The sequence below is a fragment of the Mizuhopecten yessoensis genome, unplaced genomic scaffold (assembly GCF_002113885.1).
Source record: "Mizuhopecten yessoensis strain PY_sf001 unplaced genomic scaffold, ASM211388v2 scaffold3819, whole genome shotgun sequence".
Classification (NCBI taxonomy): domain Eukaryota; kingdom Metazoa; phylum Mollusca; class Bivalvia; order Pectinida; family Pectinidae; genus Mizuhopecten; species Mizuhopecten yessoensis.
The window spans coordinates 521219-527336 of NW_018405235.1; the positions used below are offsets into that span (position 1 = coordinate 521219).

Sequence of the window (6118 nt, forward strand, 5' to 3'; positions counted from 1 at the left end):
AAGATCATATCAGACACAAAGGTGACAGTGACACCGAACAAACAGCTGACACAATCGTCAACAAAACACGTACATAATCCAAACACTGCCTGCACTTTTCCTTCTAACGTCGCCTTTCATGGTATAAAAAACTTCTTCTTTTTCTTACTACCAATTATGATACAGGTATTTACAACAAATATTAGCCACTGTTATTGGCCTGCATGTTAGCGTGCTGGGGGATCTTAATGTGGAAGGAAACCGGAGAACGCGGAGAAAACCCACGTGGTCGGGGAGGAGAATCCATACCATTTCACGTCCGATTAGGGAATCGAACCCCGGCCGCCTTGGTAAAAGGACGAGTTCATGGTACATGCTATACGATTGCAATGTTCGATGGAAACATTCTTGTTGGAATATTCCATACCACCCTTATCTCGCAGGAGAGCAGTTTTACACGGATATATCTGCAGTGGTTGAAATGTCCAGTCCATTGTTTGTGCTCAACACCGACAGTCGGCGAACTTCGTGTCTCCATTTTCGCACCATATCACTTGTGTTAGATCCTCTGTATTGATCAGTATGATACATGCCTGTTGTCTTTATATGTTGATGATTAAAACTAGAAATAAGATATCTGCATATCCCCAAAAACAATCCTTTGACAAAAAAAATTAGATAAATAAAATTGTATAATCCAAAACAGTGTTAAAAAAATAATCCGCCGTGCCATAACAGCGACTGACACAGCCGTCTGCCGTGACCAGGATTCGAACCTGGGTTGTCGCGGCCACAACGCGAAGTACTAACCACTATACGATCACGGCTGTATTGGCGGATATGTATGACAGATAACCTACCCAGACCTAGTGTTCGCAGGGCACCACGAAAGGGAGGCGGAGATAACATCCTCCTGTGTTTATCAGCTCCTTTTTTTATCCTTCACCTAGTTTGTGTGGAATTTCACCAGCATGGGACTCAACGCATACAAACTTAATTAGAAAACAAATCATTCATTTACATTGTAATAATATATTTAACACATACACTTACTTAGCTGATGTTAATGATATCTTTCTCTCCGAGAATGTACATGAAATTATAATTATTAAATTTCCAATTTTCATTTTCTCAAAAAACTTCGCCCCGGGGACTTTTTGAACTTTAATTTTTTATCAAATGAAATTTTATTTTGAAATACAGACAGTACGATCTATTCTATTACGTTTCCATACGTATTAAAACCCTATATCGATGTGATTTGTATTTTTTATGTGAATCTTATATATAACTAGTACTAATTGTAATGGGGGGGCCATTACAGAAGTTCCCCAAACTGTCCCCATAATCGCAAAGATACATCAGAAAAGTTTCACAATTGCATAAAACACTTTCATACTAAATTTGAGTGAAATCGAACAATATGTAAATTTCGACCAATCAGAACCCACTATATGGTGGCCATTTTGTCAAATGAGAAAACAAATGTCGCAGTTGAGTTTGCAAAGCCATATAACACATACATACTAAATTTGAACGAAATCGAACTACAACGGAACTTCGACCAATCAGTAACCAATATATGGCAGCCATTTTGTTTAATTAGAGAACGGATGCAATAGTTGAGTTCGCGGTACCATCATACACCTACATGCCAAATTTGGAATGCATTGGAAAATTTCTATAAATCATGTAAAAATAGGATAGGTGGCATAGGCTATCTTTGGCGAACACCTTTAGAAATTTTAAATTCCCAAAAATTTCAAAAATTTAGGGCGGCCATCTTGGACTTCCGCTCGAGATAAAAATAGCCTGTTGCACACCTAGACCCCCTAATGAATATGTGTGTGTAGTTTCATGATGATCTGCCCAGTAGTTTCTGAGAAAACCTCTGGACAAGTTCATGGCTGAAGAATAATAATAAGAAGAAGAACACAGAATAACTAGTACTAATTGTAACGGATAGCCGTCGCAGAGGTCCCCCAACGGCCCCTGTTGGAGTTAGGGACCTTGGCAGAATGAGACAACATTTAAATTTCGACCAATCAGAGGGCCAAATTTCGTTACCATGGCAACTGAATTGTTCGAAACTGTTTCCATTGTGTTTGGCATCGCTAAAAACCCTTATGTACTTATTTTGGACAGAATCAGACAACTTCTTAATTTCGACCAATCAGAGGCCTCCATTTCGTTATCATGGTAACTGAGCTTTCCGAAACTGCTACCATTGTGTTCGGCATCACTCAAAACCCTTATGTACCGAATCCGGGGACAATCAGACAACATCTATATTTGGACCAATCAGAACCCAGTAAATGGTGGCCATTTTGTCAAATGAGAAAACAAATGTCGCAGTTGAGTTTGCAATGCCATATTACACATACATACTAAATTTAAACTAAATCGAACTACAACGGAGCTTCGACCAATCAGAAACCAGTATATGGCATCCATTTTGTTTAATAAGAAAACGGATGTCATAGTTGTGTTTGCGGTACCATCATACACCTACATGCCAAATTTGGAATGCATTGGAAAATATCTATAAAACATGTAAAATAGGATAGGTGACATTGGCTAACCTTAGCGAACACCTTTAGAAAATTTAAATTCCCAAAACATTTCAAAAATTCATAGCGGCCATCTTGAACTTCCGGTCGAGATAAAAATAGCTTGTTGCACACCTAGACCTCTAATGAGTATATGTGTGTAGTTTCATGATTATCCTCCCAGAAGTTTCTGAGTAAACCTCCGGACAAGTTCATGTCTGAAGAATAAGAAAAAGAAGAACACAGAATAACTAGTACTAATTGTAACGGATGGCCGTTACAGAAGTCCCCCAACGACCCCTGTTGGACTTAGGCAAAATCAGACAACAGCTAAATTGCGACCAATAAGAGGACTCCATTTTGTTTCCATTTCAACTGAGCTGTTCGAAACTGTTACCATTGTGTTTTGCATCCCTTAAAACACCTATGCACCAATTCCGGGCAGAATCAGACAACATTTAAATTTCGACCAATCAGAGGCCTCCATTTCGTTATCATGGTAACTGAGCTTTTCGAAATTGTTACCATTGTGTTCGGCATCACTTAAAACCCTTATGTACCGATTCCGGGGACAGTCAGACAACATCTATATTTAGACCAATCAGAACCCAGTATATGGTGGCCATTTTGTCAAATTAGAAATCAAATGTCGCAGTTGAGTTTGCAATACCATATTACACATTCATACAAAATTTGAACTAAATCGAACTACAACGGAGCTTCGACCAATGAGTAACCAGAATATGGCATCCATTTTGTTTAATAAGAAAACGGATGTCATAGTTGTGTTTGCGGTACCATCATACACCTACATGCCAAATTTGGAATGCATTGGAAAATATCTATAAAACATGTAAAATAGGATAGGTGACATTGGCTAACCTTAGCGAACACCTTTAGAAATTTTAAATTCCCAAAAATTTTAAAAATTCATAGCGGCCATCTTGGACTTCCGTTCGAGATAAAAAAAACTGTCCCCATAGTCGCAATTCACAATTGCATAGAACACTTTCATACTAAATTTGAGTGAAATCGAACAATATGTAAATTTCGACCAATCAGAACCCAGTGTATGGTGGCCATATTGTCAAATGAGAAAACAAATGCCGCAGTTGAGTTTGCAATGCCATACTTCACATACATATTAAATTTGAATGAAATCGAACTACAACGAAGCTTCGACCAATCAGTAAGCAGTATATGGCAGCCATTTTGTCTAATTAGAGAACGGATGTCATAGTTGAGTTTGCGGTACCATCATACACCTACATGCCAAATTTGGAATGCATTGGAAAATATATGTAAAACATGTAAAATATGATAGGTGACATTGGCTAACCTTAGCGAACACCTTTAGAAATTTTAAATTCCCAAAAATTTCAAAAATTCATAGCGGCCATCTTGGACTTCCGGTCGAGATAAAAATAGCTTGTTGCACACCTAAACCCCCTAATGAGTATATGTGTGTAGTTTCATGATTATCCGCCCAGTAGTTTCTGAGAAAACCTCCGGACAAGTTCATGGCTGAAGAATAAGAAGAAGAAGAAGAGGAACACAGAATAATAATAATAATAATAATAATAATAATAATAATAAGAAACGGAGTAAAAACAATAAGTCCCCAAAAGAAGTTTTGGGGGACTTAATTACAAGAAGTTTATATAATAACACTAATTATTTTGTGAATGACCCTAGCGACTAAACAACGACTGTTCTGAGTACATCTTGACTAAATTAGATGAACAGACCACATGGGCTTTGTGAACAATGTTTACTTGCCGAAATATACGCAATTTAAATTCCAATTTAATGCGCCTTGCTACTTCCAGTCGCCCTTTTGTAAACAGGACCTAATCTCGAGCTGATGCGCGTTTGAAAGAGTGTGAAGTATTGCAAAGCTTCTAAACGATCATGCTCAGAACATACTCTCTAAGGATGATGTTTTTGATAAATTTACTATCAATTATTTACTATATTTCCTTTCTGTATCACTTTCATTAATTCATAAAAGAACAATTTTTTTTTTCCCGTTCAAACTTTTTTCTTTCAAATGTTAAAACACATTTTTTTGGAAAAAATGTTCTAGTTTCCAGATTATGATCAAACGTCGTCTGCTTCGCAAACATTCAAGAAAATAATATTTACAATGTATTAATATTGTTTATGTTAACTCGTTTATTCTTTAAACTATCTTTAATTAGTAAATTATCAAGATTTTGTGAATTGAAAAGTTGCATTTTTTACGTAACCGGTAGGTTACGAAAACGTGACCCGGAAATACCTCGCAACATAATCAGGATGGCAAATTTCCAGGGGGGGGGTCCATGAGGGGAAAAGATGAGGAAATTGGTGAAAATACATGATTTTTAAAGAAAATTATCAGGGGGGTGGGGTTCCTGAAGCCCAAAAAAAACCCTCTGGATCCGCCACTGAACAGTATACCTTAACTTGTGTCCTTCATCGTGCCGAAGATTATACATAGGCGCATTCGAGGAAAAGTTTGTGATTAAAAGCTTGTGTGTGTGTTTTTTTAACTTAAAACTATCGGATAAAAGCATAGTGGAATGTTACATCAAAATACAAGATACAAGAATCATTATTTTACGTTGAATATATGTCATAGTTAACATAAGCTCTGAGGAGCTTGTATTTCGACAAACATATACATGTATATATATATATTAATGGTAAAACATTGTAACAGTGTAAAGGCAAACAACAAATTTTATCACAAGATACCTACGTTGGAAGGATTAAGATAAAGAGGCTAAATAATCATGCTGTACGAAATTTGGCACGAAAACAACTTACTTAAAAACCAGTCCAGAGGGCAGGTGAATGGGACATAGCATTTATTTGTAACCTCGAGCACAGGTTTGGTAGCCGTTTATATTAAAAGACATTTTTAGTATTGATGCTGCTCGTGACGCCAGTGATGTATTTTTTCGCTTACAAGTTAAAGCGTCATTATCCAAAGAGAAGAATAGTACGAATTGAAAAGTGAATTGCCTACAGCTCGTGTCAAAAATAAAAACAGTCCTCTCATGTTATTTCTCGTCACCTGGACATTTGTAAGTTAGAACAGTTGGTCTCGCAGATGCTTAAACTATGTACACAATATATATACAGTTATACCACAGTATTGTATTGTCTGGGTATTGCTACGAATGCATTCCAGGTCAGGTAATAGAGCATAAAATGTATTAAATTCAAATATATCACCACTTCACGACAATCATGGATTCATACGGGTACAATGTTATTAAAATAACATTCATACAATGCATGCAAGCTGAACTTAACAAATCATTTGTTTAAAATTACAAGTCATCATGTCCATGAAATTATCCAAATAAATAAGATCTTTATGTCAAAATAAACTTCAGTTTTGATTTAGTATTGTTTAATGTATGTCCTATCAACAGCTATACATGGTCATTTAAAGACGGCCTCCCCATATGCTAGATGCATGCGTGTGGTGAGTTCATGCATAATTAATTTGTGTTTTGGGAGTCTGTGGTATGTTCATCAGTTTGTCTCCTTGTGATAGCGCAGGACTGATGCTGACTTTATAGTGTCATTTCACTGGA

The 6118-nt window shown here is 36.7% G+C and overlaps 1 non-coding gene across 1 annotated transcript; it reads right to left on the reverse strand.

Moving 5' to 3' along the window:
* Positions 1–734: 734 nt before the first annotated feature.
* Positions 735–806, reverse strand: Trnah-gug. Its single transcript has one exon. It is a non-coding gene; the product is annotated as a tRNA-His (tRNA).
* Positions 807–6118: the final 5312 nt, after the last annotated feature.